The 18,997-nt window shown below is 45.9% G+C and overlaps 1 protein-coding gene across 1 annotated transcript in view; it reads right to left on the minus strand.

Moving 5' to 3' along the window:
* Nucleotides 1-10,126, minus strand: part of LOC144668818 (uncharacterized) — a 144,636-nt gene extending 134,510 nt beyond the window's left edge. Inside the window, exons 1-4 of the mRNA XM_078531193.1 lie at nt 9,976-10,126; nt 8,802-8,877; nt 5,377-5,518; nt 1,495-1,619 (exon numbers count right to left, since the gene is read on the minus strand). The gene's annotated coding sequence lies outside the window, so the exon portion shown is untranslated. The remainder of the gene's footprint in view (nt 1-1,494; nt 1,620-5,376; nt 5,519-8,801; nt 8,878-9,975) is intronic.
* Nucleotides 10,127-18,997: the final 8,871 nt, after the last annotated feature.

Consider the following 18,997-nt stretch of genomic DNA (forward strand, 5'->3'; position numbering starts at 1 on the left):
CAGAGCGGCTCACTGAATGCCCAGTGGGAAGGCAGCACACTGGAATCAGGTCTGTAAATAATTCCAATGGGCTTTCCCGTTGGGACCGCTCCAGCCCTGCAGTGGTCAGTCGGTCCTGACTGCTTTGCAGCTCCTTCCTTACTCACTCGTGCTGCTGCAGGGGAGGGCGACCTAATATTAAATGAAGAAACAAAAGCTTGAATTTAGCATCGCACAGGTAAATCGAGAAGTGGTAGCCCTGATCTGGAGAGGCCACAATAAAACCCATCAAGAATATGGGCGTCAAGCATGCCCCAAAAAAAAGAACAAACTCGCATTTGCATAGCACCTTTCACCTGCCAAGGTTCTTCATGGCTAAGGGATTACTTGTGCAGCCATTGTAGGCGAATGTGGCAGCCAATTTGTGCAGAGCAAGGTGCTGCAAACAGCAATGTGATAATAACCAGTTAATCTGCTTTTGTTTGAGGGATGAATGTTGGCCAGGACATTGAGAAAACTCCCTTGGTTCTCTCTGCCACTTAAACGGGCACGTGGGACCTCAGTTTAACACCTCATCTGACAACGCCACTTACAATGCTGCACTCCCACGGTACTGTACTAACATATCAGCATAGCCGAAGCCTGAACCCAAAGCTTTCCCGGACAGAGGTGAAAGTGCTCCTAATAAACCAAGCTGGCATACTGACATCCAAACGCTAATTATCAAGGTAATGAGCTGTCAGGCAAACTCATCGCTTCCAACCTTTATAACATAATTGCAATGAAATTGCTTTTGTTTCTCAAGGAGATCAGGTTTCTGAAACTATTTCACTTGAAATTTCATTGGAAAGGAAGCTCTCAAAGCACAAACATTCTAAACTAACTTTCCAGATGTTGCATTGGGTAATGGGGGTTAGTCATGCCAAGAATAAAGGTCACACATTCAAACTCACCCAGATACCAGTGAGAGCAGTTTTCCTATTGCCCTCAGCAATCAGGAAAATGAGAGGGAGAGGAAAAGTAAGCAGCAAGAGCAGCTCTTATCCATTCAACCAATCCCAAAAAACGTGTATGTGTGTGTGTTTGTGGTGTATAGGTGCGTGTGGAGCATAGGTGCGTGTGGAGCATAGGTGCATGTGGAGCATAGGTGCGTGTGGAGCATAGGTGCGTGTGGAGCATAGGTGCGTGTGGAGCATAGGTGCGTGTGGAGCATAGGTGCGTGTGGTGCATAGGTGCGTGTGGTGCATAGGTGCGTGTGGTGCATAGGTGCGTGTGGTGCATAGGTGCGCGCGTGCGTGCATGTGAGAAAACTGAGGGTCGGACTGTTGGGCTCTGCCCTTTCCACCTTCCCGTGTCCTTAGGACACTCACTGCCAAGTTCTGTAATGTCACTCTGATGTCACAGTTCAATGGGTATCACTCTAAGCCAAAAGGTGGTGGGTTCACGTCTGATTTCAGAGACTGGAGCACATCACCTGGACTAATGCTCCTGAAGGTAGGTGAACCTACACCTCACCTCTTATACTGCCGACGCTGAGCCCGGGATTTCCCGGTTACGCCGTGGGGGATGCAGCAGCCCGGCCAAAACTCCATTAACTTTCAGCAGGGCCGGAAAATCCCATCCTGAGGCTCAGCCTGAACCTGTACAGGTAGAGAAAATGGTTAAAGCTCACAACTGTGATGTTACAGTTTATTGTAACATCGACAAACTTACAAACACCAGTCCCATGCTCCCACTAAGTAAAATGGGTACTTACAAACGCTGTTTACCATCGATAACTTACAATCATCCTTTTTAAGTTAAATCAGTAGTGTACTTACAAACGCCCTTCCCATAACTTCTAAACTGCACTCACACTGTTAAACCTTGAAAAGTTGCTGCTGCCCCTACTGCTAAAGGCATTTTTCTTAAAATGACGTAAAATCACACCCGTGACAACGATTGCCGCAAATCCCTCCCGCTTTTGATTGGACCTTCTTACTCACGGTCTAGATCCATAATGCTCCAATGTCACAGCGTGGTTCAAGAGGGTAGCACTCTTGCCTCGAAGCCAGAAAGTGGTGGGTTCATGTCCCACTTCAGGGACTGGAATATGTAACCCAATGCTCCCAGTGTAATGCTGGCCACATTGTGGCACTGGTCTTTCACGTGGGATGTTAAATTAAGGCTCTGTTTGCCCTCTCAGGCGGGTTTCAAAAATCCCATTCTGAACAGCAGGGGAGCTTTTCCCTCCGGTTTAGTCAATATCTAACCAACACCTAAAAATAAGCGATCTGGTCATGATCACATTGCTGTTTGTGTGTGGGAGCTTAGTGTATGGAAGTCAGCTGCGGCCTTCCTACATTGCAACAGTGACTATGCTTCAAAAACACTTCATTGGCTGTGAGGTCGTGAATGGTGCTATACAAATGCAAGTATTTCTTTGCTTGCAAGCTCAAGGGAAGAATAGCCGTGGAGATACTGAAGGATTTGCACATGAAGAACCTGGAGTGAAGAGAAGGAGCTGGCAAAGAAAAAAATTCAAAATCCTTACAGTATTTTTGCAAATTAATTAGCACCTCCCTGCCTTCAGCTCCACCAGAACCAACCCACAAAGGAACATCATGCATCATTAAACCCGACATTTTTACACCTTTGTCTAATTAACCTTTAACACTTACTGTAAATAGAGTACCATATGAAAACCTGTAGGATATGATTTACATGCCAGACATTACACTGACCATAACTCACTCCTGACTTAGGTCATCTTATATATAAATCATGGCCAATGGGTCCTCCCAGTGTTCCCTCCATCTCCACTGGCAGGTTTGCTCATGGCCAAGCCTGATTAACAATGATACAATGATACTTAGCACAGAGCCTGGGATATTCCAAGTCTGCCTGGGCCAGTTCCACACGGGACACCGCAATACAATTCTCCAAAATTTCAAACAAGCTTTGGAGACCACAAATTGCAGGAGGGAGCTTGATCTCTGCCCCCTATCGGTACTGTTATATCGATGAGAAAATGACGGGGATCCCACATCCATGCGGACGAGTTGTGAAGAAAAATTTCCACAAAAGAACCCTTTGGTTCTGCAGCTTTCAGCAGAAGCAAGTATTTACAAGGACGATACCAGAACCGAGAGGGTACAAGTATCAGTTCTGTTGAAGGGTCATAAGGACTCGAAACGTCAACTTTGTTCTTCTCCGCCGATGCTGCCAGACCTGCTGAGTTTTTCCAGGTATTTCTGTTTTTGTTTTACAAGTATCAGGAAAGGCCGAATAATTAGCGGCTCTTTTCTCTAGGAAAGAGAAGACTGAAAGCTGATCTAATCACAGACTTTAAGATGAAGAAAGTAGAGGAGGCTTTGAGGTAATATTTCCAAAAGTACAGGTCACTAGTATAAGATAATCACCAATAAATCCAAGAAGGAGGTCAGGAGAAATCTCCTTTCCTCAGAGGTTGGGTAGCACATGGAAATTGCTACCACATGGATTGGTTGAGATGCATAGCATCGATTCATTTAAGGGGAAGCTGGGTAAATATATGAGGGAGAGAGGAATAAAAGGTTATGTTGATAGAGTTGGCTGAAGCAAGATGGGAAGAGGCTCATGTGGAGCATAAACACTGGCATAGGCCTGTTGGGCTGAATGGCCTGTTTCTGTGCTGTAAATGCTCTGTAATTTCAGGTGTGAACCTGATCTTATTGTTACGCACCACCAGCATACTTGCACTTTCCAGCAAAAGTTTCCTTTCAATTGGGGAGTCTCTGTTGCCATCATTGAAATGGAGGGAGGGGGGGCAAACACCCACATGGTTAAAGAGCGAGGATGGAGGGCAAAGTCAACAAAAGGACGAGTCAACTGCACCCCTCCTTGTGGCCATCTTAATAATAGCATGGAGCAGGCACCCCAACCCCATCCTCTCAGCACCACCACGTGCCATATTTGCTGGACCATAAGGCGCACCTTCTTCGGGAAAGGAAAGTCGCCTAAAACTGTCGTGCATCTTGTGGTCTTGAGGTTACGCCCAAATATTTCCTTTTAAAATCCTGCTGTGCCTTATGGTCTGGCAAACACGGCAATGTTTGGCTTCATTTTTAATCCCTTGGTGCTAAGACTTAATTTTATCCGAACTGAACTGCATTTTCTTTGGGAAACAGGAACAAAGTGTTTCAGCCAATGTTCCCAATGCGGTCGGGAGAAATATCCGTGTGAGTATCACCGTGTGCCAAAGTTGGCCTAACCTCATCGCTTGGTTCCCTCCAGCTAGCCAATACAGTCAAATAAAGTGGGTTCTGATACTCAAGTAAGACCAGTGTATGAGCATCTACTATGAGCAGGTTAATGTTTATGAGCTTCACTGGAACTTTCAAGGCTGTGATGCATCCATACACGGTGAATCTGAATGTTTGTGGTGTACCTGTTTCAGATTGAAGTTACTTTGGAGTAACTTTGTTCAGGAAAAGTTAATGGCTGAATGGCAATAATCAGAGTCGAATAATCTCAGCCTCTGATACAGATAACAGCTGAAATGTTGCTTACAGCTGATGCCCAAAATTAGAGCGTTTCCATTATAATTGCTCTCTTACAGCTCACTTTCAACAAAAGAAAGGCACAGTCGCTAAGCAGCACGGAACTTGAATTTTGCTGAAGAGACAGGCATGTGGCCGTAGGTTTTCATCTTGCACTCATCAGGGCAAACATTAAAAGGACTCTTTCACCTCTAGTATAAATTGTTGAGATAGTTTGAAATTTGGCATTCTTGCATTTGTCCTGAGGAGTGCAAAGACGAAAAGCTTCGGCAATATAAAAGAGTGTTGCTGAAAAAAGACATTTTGTCGAAGTTTTTCGTCTTGCACTCATCAGGACAATCACAAGAATACCAATGTCAGGGGAAGAAACAACTTTATATTGTATGAGAAGAGAATGCTGATTGGTTGGCAAGTAGACGCTTTGCGTGCACTGGAAGCTACATATATTAATGTACAGGGCCCTGTTCTTTTAGACAGAAAGAACATGTACACACATTGCACCTGTTTCAGCTAAACAAAATAAGTGATAGCCATTCGCTGGTTCATTCCTCAGGGAAATGCCTTGACCAGAGTCAAGCTGCCTAGTTTTTAACATTTCAAACAATGCTTGGTAGTTAACTGTCAGTCACCATTAACTGGTACATTCTCCATGGCAATGGTTCTACCAATCAGATTCTACTTGCCAACCAATCAGCACTCTCTTCTCATACAGTATAAAGTTGTTGTTTCCCCTGACATTGGTATTCTTGCAATTGCCCTGATGAGTGCAAGACAAAAAGCTTTGACAAAATATCTTTTTTCAGCAATACTCAAGTTCTCTACTACCAAACAACTATCAGTATAAAATAAATGAATCTCTATAAATGGTCATACTCACAGCAAACGGTGAAAGGAAATCTGACCTGTTGCTCTGTTGCTTATGTAAGGCGAGGTTTTATCGATGGTGTTTATCATGGCCAACAGGCTATCGACAGGTGGGACCTTCCATCACAGTCATTATCACTGCTGAATAACGCCATCTGTGGTAAGATCCATACAGAATTACAGGAATCGGTATGCTACTTATCCAGGATACAGCAATACCATTGTTCCAGAAACACAGAATGGTGACACAGTATGGAAAAAGGCCATTTAGCCCAAACCTATCCTTGTTGGTGTTTGCCCTTCTTGCCAGTAAATGCTTCTAATCACATTTGCCCACCATGTTCCCATACTGCTACAACCTGTATCGCCCTCTTCAATCTAATCTTCAACATTACCATCATTTCTGCCTCAACCACGAACTCCGGAAGTGAATTCCACAGCCTCACAACTCCCTGTGCAAACAAGTTTCTCCTGCCCTTTGTTCTAAGTCTCTTGCATTTAAATTGTTCTTGACCATTCAGCTACTAGAAATAGTATGCTTCTACGTGCCTGACCTATCCTTCCGTAATTTAACCACCTCAACTGTATCACCCCTTACACTGTGTTGCAACAAACAAGGTTCCAATTTTTAAGAAGTATTTCTTCATATTTGATTCCAGGCAAGGGGGAGAGCAGGGGGGGATGGTGGGAGTAGGAGGGGGAGGAGGAGGGAGTGCGGTTAGCTCAGTTGGCTAGACGGCTAGCACGTGGTTCAGAATAACGCCAAAGGCACAGGTTCGATTCCCGTTCCAGCTGACATAGATTTGGGTCCTCGCCCTGTCCCTGGAGGGCAGTTGCAAACCACCATTGACAAAAACTGCCAAGAAAACAGTTCAGGATGAAGCATCAGCAGACAGTGAGCCAAGGACCCGCCTTCAGACAGAGCTCACATGACATGACATGAAAGTGACATGACTAGGCAGTGAATCTCATCTTTGAAGCCTCAACATCCTTCCTATTATTTGAGGGCACAGGTTCAGGATAAGGTGCCGATCGCTTAGGGAAATGGGTTTCCCACAGCTTGGGCCACAGCAGCTGGAGGCACCTAATGGTGGAATGATTAAAATTGGGAATGCTCAAGAGGTAAAATTAGAGAAGCACAGATATCTCAGAGGGTTTGGGGGGTGGGGGTGTGGAGGAGATTGCAGGGATAGGGAAGAGCAACGCCATGGAGAAATTTAGGACTGAGATGAGAAACTTATTCACCTCAAAAAAAAAAGGTTGTGAATCTGTGGATGTTCCATCGTTGAATACATTTAAGGCTGGCATAGACAGAGTTTTTTTGGTCTCTCAGGGAATTAAGGGATTTGGGGAGCAGGCAGAAAAACGGAGTTGAAGCCCAAGATCAGTCATGATCGTATTGAATGGTGGAGCAGGCTCGATGGGCCGTGTGGTCTACTCCTGCTCCCATTCCTTATGTTCTTAATACATGGGGTCCAATAGTGCATACAGTACTCTGAAGCTTTATATTATATTTATTGTCTGCTTCTTAATTATCCTGGGATCTGGTTTGTGACAATATGTCCAGTCCACCATATCACAGTCTAATCTCATCCTACTGTCAGTCAACAATGGCTCACTCACACTTCTTCAGAAAAAGTTTATGTATAATGCACTCTTCCTTTCAGACCATCTATTTCCAATTCCCTAACCGCCCAGTCTCCTACTGAAACCCTCATCCATGCCTTGGTTACCTCTAGACTAGTGCAAGTCACTCCTGGTCAGCCTTCCACATTCTGCCCTCTGTAAACTTGAGTTCATCCAGATCTCTGCTGCCTGCATCCTAACTCTCTTCAAGTCTCGTGTACCCATCATCCTGTGATCGCTGGCCCCCACTCCAGCAACAGTTTGATTTAAAGCTCTCAACCGCGCTTTCAAATTCCTCCTTGGCGTTACTCCTCCCCATCTCTGCAATCTCCTCCAGCACCCCCTCCCCAACCCTCTGAGATATCTGTGCTCCTTTAATTTGGTCTCTTGAGCATCCCCAAGTTTAAGCGTTCCACCATTATGGGGCCGTGACTTCAGCTGCTATGGCCCAAGTTCTGGAAATCCCCTTCCCTTAAATCTCACTTTCCTCCTTTAAGACACTCCCTAACACATACCGTTTTGACCAAGGTTTTGGTCATCTGCCCTAATATCTCTTTACTTAGCTAGGTGTCAAATTTTGTTTTACAATGCTCCTGTGAAGCACCTTGGGACATTTTATGTTAAAGGCAATGTACAATTCTGACATTAGAACAGAAAATACCCATTATTACATAGGTGAGAATGACTGCAACCGATCACTGACCTCTGCATCAGACTGAAAAGAGGATGAAAGGCAGGAATATCTGTGTTCTCCCCTGTAGCCTGAAATTAACAGTGACCAACCAATCTGCTGACCTCCCCCCCCCCCCACCAAATGGCAATTAATCTCTGAGTGGCCTCAACTGGTGTGTACCGAACAGCAACTAGGCTCCTGCGGTTTTAAAGGAGGATATTTTCACCTCGCTACCAAAATACATTGTCCTTCACATGATATAACAATCCTACACTTACAGAACAGCACTCAGCATGAGCAGTGCCAAGTAAAATATACTAACATGTAAAAATGGATTCTGGTTTGAATTTATTATACACGAGAGATCATAATTTAACACAGATGTGTCAAAAAGGGCAGAAAGCCATCATTGATCTGGCATCCAAAAACATTAATTATTTTCTAATTAACAATGTTCCCTGATCAAAACAAACCAAACTCTGGCAGTATTGCGGCTGTTCACAAACTTGACAACAGTTAAGGTTTGGTGGTCAGAAATCTACCTCAGCAGATGTGCAATGCATTTTGTATTATTGCTGAAAAGAGAGACATGAAGCTTTTTGTCTTGCACTCATCATGACAAACGCAAGAATGCCAAATTTCAAACAATCAGTGCAATTTATACTACAGGAGAAAAGGGCGCTAGCAAGTTGACTCTGATTGGCAGAGGCAGTGAAATGGAGAAAGCAACAGGGAACTACAGACTCCCCAAGCTCCAGGGTTAATTCAAAAAAGGTGCAAGCTTGATCATATTCTTTTTGTTTGTAGAGAATGGGTTCCTGCGTATGAATGTATGTCGCTTCTAGCAAGCGTAAATGAGCCATGTTACGAGCTCAACTGATTTTCTTAAATTAGTTGTTAGTGTGGCTATAAGCACACTCAAGATTGGTCAACAAACGTTGCTAAATCGAGGAGTCACGTCGGACAGTAAGCGTTTTGTTTTGGGTTTTGCAAGTGCGGACATGTTGTGTAGGGTCTGTACTCTGCCTATTACGAACAACCAAAGGAACATGCTGTTTGATTCGGTCAACCAGTCGCTGGGACATACGGCCTACGTGCCTGGCATTACACTGAAATACATACATTTTGTATTACTGTACCTTGTAGGATAGCCCAGTCTTTATGGAGCGGTGCATCATCCAACTGGTCACGAACAGTGCCGTGGGAGATCTGCCACTATAACATACAGAAATATCGCTGTCATACGCAATATGCCTAAATATCACAGTTCCAGACAATAGACAAGAAAACATCATTCTTCTGTGTATCTTATTTAAACCTTCCCTCCTCCTATAGCTGGAGTAATGGTGCATGGTTGACAGGTGTAGTCCTGTACATTAGCAAACTCAATTCTAACCTTATCCAGCACCAATATGCTCACACTTTCCAGCACAGGGACTAACGAGTGGGGAGCACTGCCCCTCCCCACCCCTCCCCAACCCCAGGGCTGTCGAGACCAGTCGTACTGCTACCCTAAACATGAGCCAATGACTCAATATAGGCTTGGAGTGAAAATCACACTGTTCAATGCATAATATATATAAACAATAATGTTCTTCTATGTATCATACAGAAACAATACCTCACTGTCTCATTCATAGATTAGAAATGGTCGATTTCTAAACAACAGCTTCTGAATGACAATATAGCAGGAGGTTAACAATTCTCTTATTGTCCAGGTGACTTCACCTGGACTTTCTTTTTATAAAAAACAAAAAACATTCCTTCGTGGTATTAATCAGTGGGAGAATTATTTTAACCACCGTGTGACTGATCACATGCAAATATTAAGACGCTTGCAACTTCAGGGGTTTTTTTGTTGCAAAGAGGGGAAGCGAGACAGACAATGCAACGATAAGTAAACCTATCTATACATCACAGCCCATTCACTCGCTCTGCTTCGAGTCAGAGGCTCGACTGCGAATCGCCCCCACCCCCTGCATCACCACAGATCACAATAGGCACCGTGCCCTTGGAAAGCACAATAACACCACTCACGGGTTGGGTGGGGAGCCTTCTCCTTGTAGGACCACTTTGCAGCAGCCTTGTGTGCCAAGCTTGCACTCTGTGCAGCAACTACAATAAGCAGCCCTGTCAATTCCTCATTGCTCCAGTATTAATTTCAATGCACCTGAAAGTTAACACACAGCCAAGAATTGCAAGTACTGTGTCACTGTGCAATGGAAAAAAAAAACACTTCAATGCAACTATGCACTTTTGCATTCACATCCCACTTTTGTTATTTTTTTTTTGCAAAGGGGATGAGCTACATACAGGGCTTTGGAGGAAGGTTGGGTTTTTGTTTTGCACCTGATATCCCTCAGGCTGCACTCTCTCCTTGCTGGGTGCCTGTGCTCAGTGCTTGCTGCTCAATGCTGCCTGGAAGGGCAGACCCTGCTGCAATCTCAGTCCTGCTCCATTGCAATCCCAGCCAAGTGGCATCCATTACTGCCTGGGAATGCCAGGCTCAGCCCCAACGCGCTGGACGGACATCCCGCCCATCGGTGGCCCCCATTGGCCGGGCGCACCGCCCATCAGGGCCGCGGCCCGCCCCCGCGCCTCGCCCATTGGCCGGAGGGGCCGTGCGCCGGGCCGCCATTGGCCGCACGCCCGCTGCCACTCAGGGCTCTCCCCGGCGCGGTGTTTCCGCTGGGTTTGCGGAGCCTGGGCGGGCGGCTTTGGTGTTTGCGGGGAGGCTGTAAACACAAACAGCGGGGGCCGCACATGGAGGCGGGGCGCGGGGACCGGGTGCGAAGAGGCCTTCCCTGGGTGAATAGCCCCGCAGTTGGGGGGGGAAGGGCGAAGAGGCTTCCCCTGGTCGAATAGCCCACAGTCGCCCCGTGGGGGGAGGTGCGGGTGGCAGAGGCCTCCCCTGCTCAAGTAGTCCCCGGGGTGGGGGGAGGGGATGAAGAGGCTTCCCTTGGTCGAACAGCCCCAGGTGGGGGCGCCAAGAGGTCTCCCTTGGTGAAGCAGCTCTTCCCTGGTCAAACTGCTCAACAGCTCTCCCCTGGTTGAACAGTCCTCCCCTGGTTGAACAACCCTAGGTTGGGGGGGGGGGTGCGAGGCGAAGAGGCCTCCCATAGTCGACCAGCCCCAGGTTGGGGAGTGGGGCAGAGAGGCAACCCTGGTGGCACAGTCCCTGATGGTGAGCGGGGGGTGGGGAGGAAGAAGAGGCCTAGGGAGGGGCAAAGAGGTTTCCCCTGGTCGAAGAGTCCAGGGCATGGTGGGGGTTGGAGGTTGCCCTTTTGTCACCCCCATTAGGGAGCATAGTGGTTAAGGCCAAAGTCTTGCCCCCCCCCCCCCCCCCAAAGTCCCTGGGCTGCTTCTTCAAGGACAGCCCTCATTCTTCATGTTGGGCTATTTGGCCAAGGGGGGAAGCACCTTACCCTCCTCACACACACCCTCTTCCCCCCCCCCATTTAAATGCATATACCTTCACTTAGTAGCCCAGATAAAAGAAACACTTCCATTTATATATCGCCTTTCAAAACCTCAGAACATCCCAAACCTGCAAGGGATGGATGGTCACCTCTTGCAGGTGGCAGAATGCCAACCACAACCTCAGAATATAGTCAATCACTTTACATAAGAACATAGGAAATAGGAGTAGGCCATTCGGCCCATTGAGCCTGTTCCACCATTCAATAAGATCATGGCTGATCTGATTGTGGCCTTAACTCCACTTTCGTGTCTGTCCCCCTTTACACCTTCGTCAATCAGAAACCTGCCTAACTCAGCCTTGATATATTCAATGACTCAGCCTCCTCTGTTAAAGAGAAGTCCAAACACTAACAACCCTCTGAGAGAAGAAATTCCTCCTCATCTCCTTTCTAAATGGGAAACCTCTTAACATAAGAACATGAGAATTAGGAGCAGGAGTAGGCGATTCAGCCCCTTGAGCCTGCCCCGCCATTCAATACGATCATGGGTGGTGAACCTCTTGAAACCATGCCTCCTAGTTCTAGATTCCCCCCACAAGAGGAAACATCCTCATGGCATCTACCCTGTCAAGTCCCCTCAGAATCTTATATGTTTCGATAAGATCGCCTCTCGTTCTTCTAAACTCCAATGAGCATAGGCCTAACCTGCTCAACCTTTCCTCGTGAGAAAAACCCCTTCATCCCAGGAATCAGCCGAGTGAACCTTCTCTGAACTGCTTCCAATGCAAGAATGTCCCTCTCTAAGTAAGATGACCAAAACTGTAAGGAAACAGGGTAGATGCTGGGAGAATGTTTCCCCTTGGCTGGGAATCCAGATCCAGGGTCACAGTCTCAGAATAAGGGCTCAACCATTTCGGGCTGAGGTGAGGGTGGTGAATCTTCGGAATTCTCTACCCCAGAGAGCTGTGGGCGCTTAGTCATTGAGTATATTCAAGACAGAGATCAATTAGGTTGTTGGAAACCAAGGGATATGGGGACAGGGTGGGAGGGGGAAATTGAGGTAGAAGATCAGTCATGATCATATTGAATGGCAGAGCAGGTTTGGAAGGCCAAATGGCCCACTCCTCCTACTTCTTCCTATGTTCTTATGAAACGTAGTGGCCAATTTGCACACAGCAAGCTCCCACACAAAGCAATGTGATAATGACCAATAATAAAAGCAGAAAATGCCGGAAATACTCAGCAGGTCTGACAGCAACTGTGGAGAGAGAAACGGGGTTAATGTTTCGAGTTCTTCAGAGCTCTGAAGAAGAGTCACACGGACTCAGAGCGTTAATTCTGTTTCTCTCTCCACAGATGATGTCGGACCTGCTGAGATTTTCCAGTGTTTTCTGTTCTTATTTCAGATTTCCAGCATCCACAGTGTTTTGCTTTTTCTGAGTGATAATGACCAATGTTACTGTTGGACTCTTTTATTGTGTTCTGATTTTATGCCTCTCTTTCTTTTCCATATATTGTAGTATAACAGCTTTCCCCATGTACCATGTGTGTGCATTTTATTGTTTTCCATGAGGCGCACTTACATTTACAACGAACTTTCAACGGGAGTAAAAAGTCCCACAGTGCTCCACTGGAACACAATCAGGCAAAATTTGACACTGAGCCAAAGAAATAGACATTCGTACAGGTGACCAAGACTTGATCAAAAGAGGTGGGTTTTCAGGAGCATCTTGAAGACAGAGCTGGTGAGGTGAAGAGGTTTAGGGAGGGAATTCTAGAACCTCGGGTCCTGACAGCTGAATGTGTAATATAAGGGTCTGGCACACATGGAGTTAATGTGGGACTGAGTACAGTACCGCCCACACAGTGATTGAAGAGACACATGACGCAGACCCAACGGTCAGTGTGGTGTTGAGCAGAGATGTGTAAAGACCTAAGTATGGAGACAGCTCCCAGCTTGTACCCTTTACCATACACAGGGTAGTACTGTGCAAGTATAATTAGTCAAGAAACAAGGTTCCTAGCTAACAGAAATAAGGCCCCGAGCTAGCATATTTTTTTAAGGGAGTAACTAGCTTAATCGAGAGGGATGTCAGGGCAGGAGATCTCAGACCTGTGATATGCTCCTCCTGCAGGATGTGGGAAATGAGGGACGCTTCCAGCGTCCCTGTTGACCATGTGTGCGGAAGGTGTGTCCAAATGCAGCTTCCAGCTAACCAGATTTTGGAGCTGGAGCTGCGGGTGGACTCATTGTGGAGCATTCATGATGCTGAGCAAATCGTGGATAGCCCGTTTAACGAGGTGGTCACACTGCAGGTGAAGATTACACAGGCAGAAAGGGAATGGGTGACCATCAGGAAAAGTAAAAGACTCAGGAAGGTAGTGCAGGAGTCCCCGGTGGTCATCTCCCTCTCTAACAGATATACAGCTTTGGATACTGTTGGGGGGGATGGCCTCTCGGGGAAAGCAGCAACAGCCAAGTTCACGGCACCGTGGGTAGCTCTGCTGCTCAGAGGGGCGGGAGGAAAACAAGTGACAGGGCTATAGTGATCGGGGATTCAATAGTTAGGGGCACAGACAGATGCTTCTGTGGCCGCAAACGTGAATCAAGGATGGTATGTTGCCTCCCTGGTGCCAGGGTCCGGGGTGTCACGGAGCAGCTGCAGGACATTCTGGGGAGGGAAGGTAAACAGCCAGTGGTCGTGGTATACATTGGTACCAATGACATAGGTAAACTAAGGGATGAGGACCTGCAAGCTCAGTACAGGAAGTTAGGAGATAAATTAAAATGCAGGATCTCAAATATAGTAATCTCAGGATTATTCCCAGTTCCACGTGCCAGCGAGAGCAGGAATAAGAGGAAAGACCAAATGAACATGTGGCTGGAGAGATGGTGTAGCCGGGAGGGATTCAGATTCTTGAGGCACTGGGACCGGTTCTGGGGAAGGTGGGACCTGTACAAACCAGAGCTGGGACCAGCGTCCATGTGGGGGCTTTTGCTAGTTCTGTTGGGGAGTATTTAAACTAGTGTGGCAGGGGGATGGGATCCCAGGAGTAGGATCAGATAGGTCAGATTCAGATCAGAAAAATGGAGATAGAACATTAGCTAGGGACGTTGTGATAGACATGGAGTTACAGGAGAAGCAAAGTTTAAAAAGTGTCCAGCAAGGGAAATTGACGGGGTTAAACTGTTTATACTTCAATGCAGGGAGTACTACAAACAAGGTAGATGAGTTAAGGACACAGGTAAACACATGGCAGCAGGATGTTATTGCTATAACGGAGACCTGGCTAAAGGAGGGACAAAACTGGCAGCTTAATATTCCTGATTACAGAGTCTTCAGACACGATAGAGTAGGAGATAAAAAAGGAGGGGGGTAGCACTAATGGTTAAAGAATCGATTCCAGTTGTGAGAAGGGATGATACACTAAATGGGTCAACAAACGAGGCTTTATGGATTGAGCTTAGAAATAAAAAAGGGGCAGTCACACTACTGGGAGTATACTACAGACCCCCAAATAGTGAAAGGGGGATAGAAGAACAAATATGTAGGCAAATTTCTGCTTGTAAGAACAAGAGGGCAATAATAGTAGAAGACTTCAACTATCCTAATATCAACTGGGATTCAAACAATATAAGGGGCACAGAGGGAGAAAAATTCATGCAGTGTGTCCAGGAAAATTTTTTCAACCAATTAGTGACAAACCCAACGAGAGGAGATGCAATTCTAGACCTAGTCTTGGGGAACAAAGAAGGGCAAGTGGCTGCAGTGACAATTGGCGACCATATTGGGGACAGTGATCACAATTCAGTTAGATTTAGCATTACCATGGAAAAGGACAGAGATAAGGCAGGAGTAAAAGTCTTGAACTGGGGGAAGGCAAATTTTGCAGAAATGAGAAGGGACGTGACTGAGGTGGACTGGACAGCACTGCTGGAGGATAAAACAGTGGAAAACCAGTGGGAAGCACTAAAAAGCGAGATCCTAATTGTACAAAGTAGACATGTCCCCTACGAAAATAAGAGTGGTACTGCCAAATCTAGACCCTTCTGGTTGTCTAGAGGAATACAGAGGAAGATTAAACAGAAAAAGAAAGCGTACGATAGGCACAAAGAACTAAGCACTGCAGATAGCCTAGACGAATATAAGAAGTGCAGGGACGAAGTAAAAAAGGAAATAAGGAAATCAAAGAGAGGGCATGAAAAAAGATTAGCAAGTAAAGTTAAAGATAATCCAAAGATGTTTTACCAATACATTAATGCTAAAAGGTTAGTTAAGGAAATAGTGGGACCTATCAGAGATGAAGATGGAAACTTGTGTGTAGATGCAGAGGCTGTGGGAAGGGTTTTGAATGAATATTTTGTCTCCATGTTTACAAAGGAAAGGGAGGATGTAGATATAGTAGTCCAGGAGGAACACTGCGAGATATTGGACGGGATAGTCATAAAGAGAGAGGAAGTACTCGAAGGGCTGAAATCCTTGAAAGTGGATAAGTCACAAGGGCCAGATGGATTGTTTCTGAGGCTGCTGAAGGAAGTCAGGGAGGAGATAGCAGATGCTCTGAGGATGATTTTCCAATCTTCACTAGATACAGGGGAGGTACCGGAGGACTGGAGAAATGCAAACATAGTTCTATTGTTTAAAAAGGGATCAAAGGAAATGCCAAACAATTATAGTCCAGTTAGTCTTACATCGGAGGTGAGCAAATTAGTAGAATCAATCCTGAGAGATAGGATTAACTGTTATGTGGAAAGGCATGGACTAGTCAGGGATGGTCAGCATGAATTTATTAAAGGAAGGTCTTGCCTCACAAATTTGATTGAATTCTTTGAGGAAGTGACAAGAAGGGTTGATGAAGGTTGTGCAGTGGATGTTGTGTACATGGATTTTAGCAAGGCATTTGACAAGGTCCCACATGGCAGATTGGTCAGGAAAGTAAAAGCCCATGGGATTCAGGGTAATGCGGCAAACTGGATAAAAGGTTGGCTTTATAACAGGAAACAAAGGGTAATGGTCGATGGATGCCCTTGCGAATGGAAAGTTGTCTCAAGTGGTGTTCCACAGGGCTCGGTGTTGGGACCCTTGTTGTTTGTGTTATATATTAACGATTTGGACGTGAACGTGGGGGGCACAATTGGGAAATTTGCAGATGACACAAAGATTGGCCGAGTATTGGATAGTGTAGAGGATAGCCATAATCTCCAAAACGATATAGATGGGCTGGTGGAGTGGGCAGTAAAGTGGCAGATGGATTTTAACATAGAGAAGTGTGAGGTCATACATTTAGGGAGGTCAGACAGTTACAGGGATTACACAATAAATGGGAATATACTAAGAGGGGTAGATGAAGTGAGAGATCTTGGCGTACAAGTACACAGGTCCCTGAAGGCAGCAGTTCAAGTAGACAAGGTTGTAAAGAAGGCATATGGAATGCTCTCCTTCACTGGCAGAGGTATAGAATATAAAAGTGAGGATATAATGTTGGAATTGTCTAAAACACTGGTGAGGCTACAACTGGAGTATTGTGTGCAGTTCTGGTCACCACATTACAGGAAGGATGTAATAGCTCTGGAGAGAGTGCAGAGGAGGTTTACAAGAATGTTGCCAGGGTTAGACAGGTGTAGCTACGAGGAGAGATTGGATAGGTTGGGGTTATTTTCCTTAGAACAAAGAAGGCTGAGAGGTGACTTGATTGAGGTGTACAAAATTATGAGGGGAATAGACAGAGTGGACAGGATAAAATTGTTTCCCTTGGTGGAGAATTCTAGAACCAGGGGACATAGATTCAAGATAAGTGGCAGAAGGTGTAGGGGGGACATGAGGAAGAACTTTTTTACGCAGAGGGTAGTGAGTGTCTGGAATTCGCTGCCCAAGTTGGTGGTAGAGGCAGAGACTCCAAACTCTTTTAAAAAGTACCTGCATCTGCACCTTAAGTGCTGTAAGCTGCAGGGCTATTGGCCGGGTGCAGGAAGGTGGGATTAGAAAGGGCATTTGGGTGTCCTTGGGCTGGCATGGACAAGATGGGCCAAATGGCCTCCTTCTGTGCTGTAACTTTTCTATGGTTCTATGGTTCTAGATGTAAACAGTGTTCTACTAGTTAAGAAAGACTTACACTTAACCTACAGAGTACTCCAGAGACTTCTTTAAGACATACTGACCTGTAACTAACACTCTCCCAACAGAATGCAAGGATGTCAATGGTCAGTGAAGGAAATAGGGAATGGGCAAGAGTTGGAAGAGCGCAAAGTTGGAAGGTGGCTGTCCGGCTGGAAGCGGTTTGAGGGAGGGGGAGGCGTTATGAACAAGGAGAAATTAGAACATGAGGATGAGAATTTAAAAATGGAGCCAATGTTGGTCATCAAGCAACCCTCCCATGGGGATCCCATCTCATGCCCTCTTCATCTCTGCAATTTAACTTCAGGACCGTCCAGCATTACTACTCTGAGCTGACATGTTAATGACCCATTGCTGACTCTGTCTTCAATTTCTGCCTCATCCAGCACCATCTTGGAGACACCTGACCTTCATTGGCACCGTTCTGCAGTAACACAGCTCAGGGGCATAGCGGTTAAGACAACAGAAACAACTCGCATTTATATAGTTCCTTTAATGTAGAACATTTCAAGGTGTACAGATTGGTCTCCTTATTTAAGGAAAGATGTAAATGTGTTAGAAGCAGTTCAGAGAAGGTTTACTAGACTAATACCAGGAATAGGCAGGTTGTCTTAGGAGGAAAGGTTGGATAGGTTAGGCTTGTATCCGCTAGTGTTTTGAAGAGTAAGAGGTGACTTGATCGAAACCTTTAAGATCCTGAGGGGTCTTGACAGGGTGGATGTGGAGAGGATGTTTCCTCTTGTGGGAGAATCGAGAACTAGGGGTCACTGTTTAAAAATAAGGGGTCGCTCATTTAAGACAGAGATGAGGAGAAATCTTTCTCTCAGAGGGTCGTGAGTCTTTGGAACTCTCTTCCTCAAAAGGCGGTGGAAGCAGAGTCTTTGAATATTTTTAAGGCAAAGCTAGATAGATTCTTGATTAACAAGGGGGTGAAAGGTTATCAGGGTAGGTGGGAGGTTACAATCAGATCAGCCATGATTTTATTGAATGACGGAGCAGGCTTGAAGAGCTGAGTGGCCTACTCCTGCTCCTAGTTCGTATGTCCCACATTATTCCTCGATCCCTTAATTCCCTTAGTATCTAAAAGTCTCCTGGTCTCTGTCTTAAAAATACTCAATGACTGAACATCCACAGCCCTCTGGGGTAGAGAATTCCATAGATTCATAACCGCTTGAGTGAAGAAATTTTCCTCATCTAAGTTCAAAAGGGCCACCCCCTTATTCTGAGACTGTGTCCGCTGGATCTAGACTTCGTAGCCAGAGGAAACATCCTCTCAGCATCTACCCTATCGAGCCTCTTAAGAATTTTATACATTTCAATGAGACCACCCCTCATTCTTCTAAATTCTAGGAATAACGGCCTAGTCTACTCAATCTCTAAGCTCTTGTGATGCAGCGGGTAGTGTCCCTGCCTCTGAGCCAGAAGCTCCGGGTTTTAGTCCCACCCCAGGACTTGATGGCCAAGGAAGGTGCGGCCAAACAGGTGGAGTATCCAACCTGCAAACCCTTCCAACACACACCAATGGCAGCCGGTAAGAGTGGGAGAGATTCCTGGTCAGCCGTGTGATGGAAAGAATGTTGGTGCCCCTACCATCACTATTCATATAACTAGACTATAACATGCACGTTAAAAGTGCATGTTGCCACAGCAACTCGGACTCCCTGAGTGATCTGTAACGCACCACCATCACTACTCAATCTCTCCTCATAGGACTAACCCCTCAACCTAGGCATCAGCCTAGTGAACCTTTATTGAAAGTTCTCCAATGCAAATATATCTGTTCCTAGGTCGGGAGACCAA

This window comes from Cetorhinus maximus, chromosome 28, assembly GCF_964194155.1.
Source record: "Cetorhinus maximus chromosome 28, sCetMax3.hap1.1, whole genome shotgun sequence".
In the NCBI taxonomy this organism is placed as follows: Eukaryota; Metazoa; Chordata; class Chondrichthyes; order Lamniformes; family Cetorhinidae; genus Cetorhinus; species Cetorhinus maximus.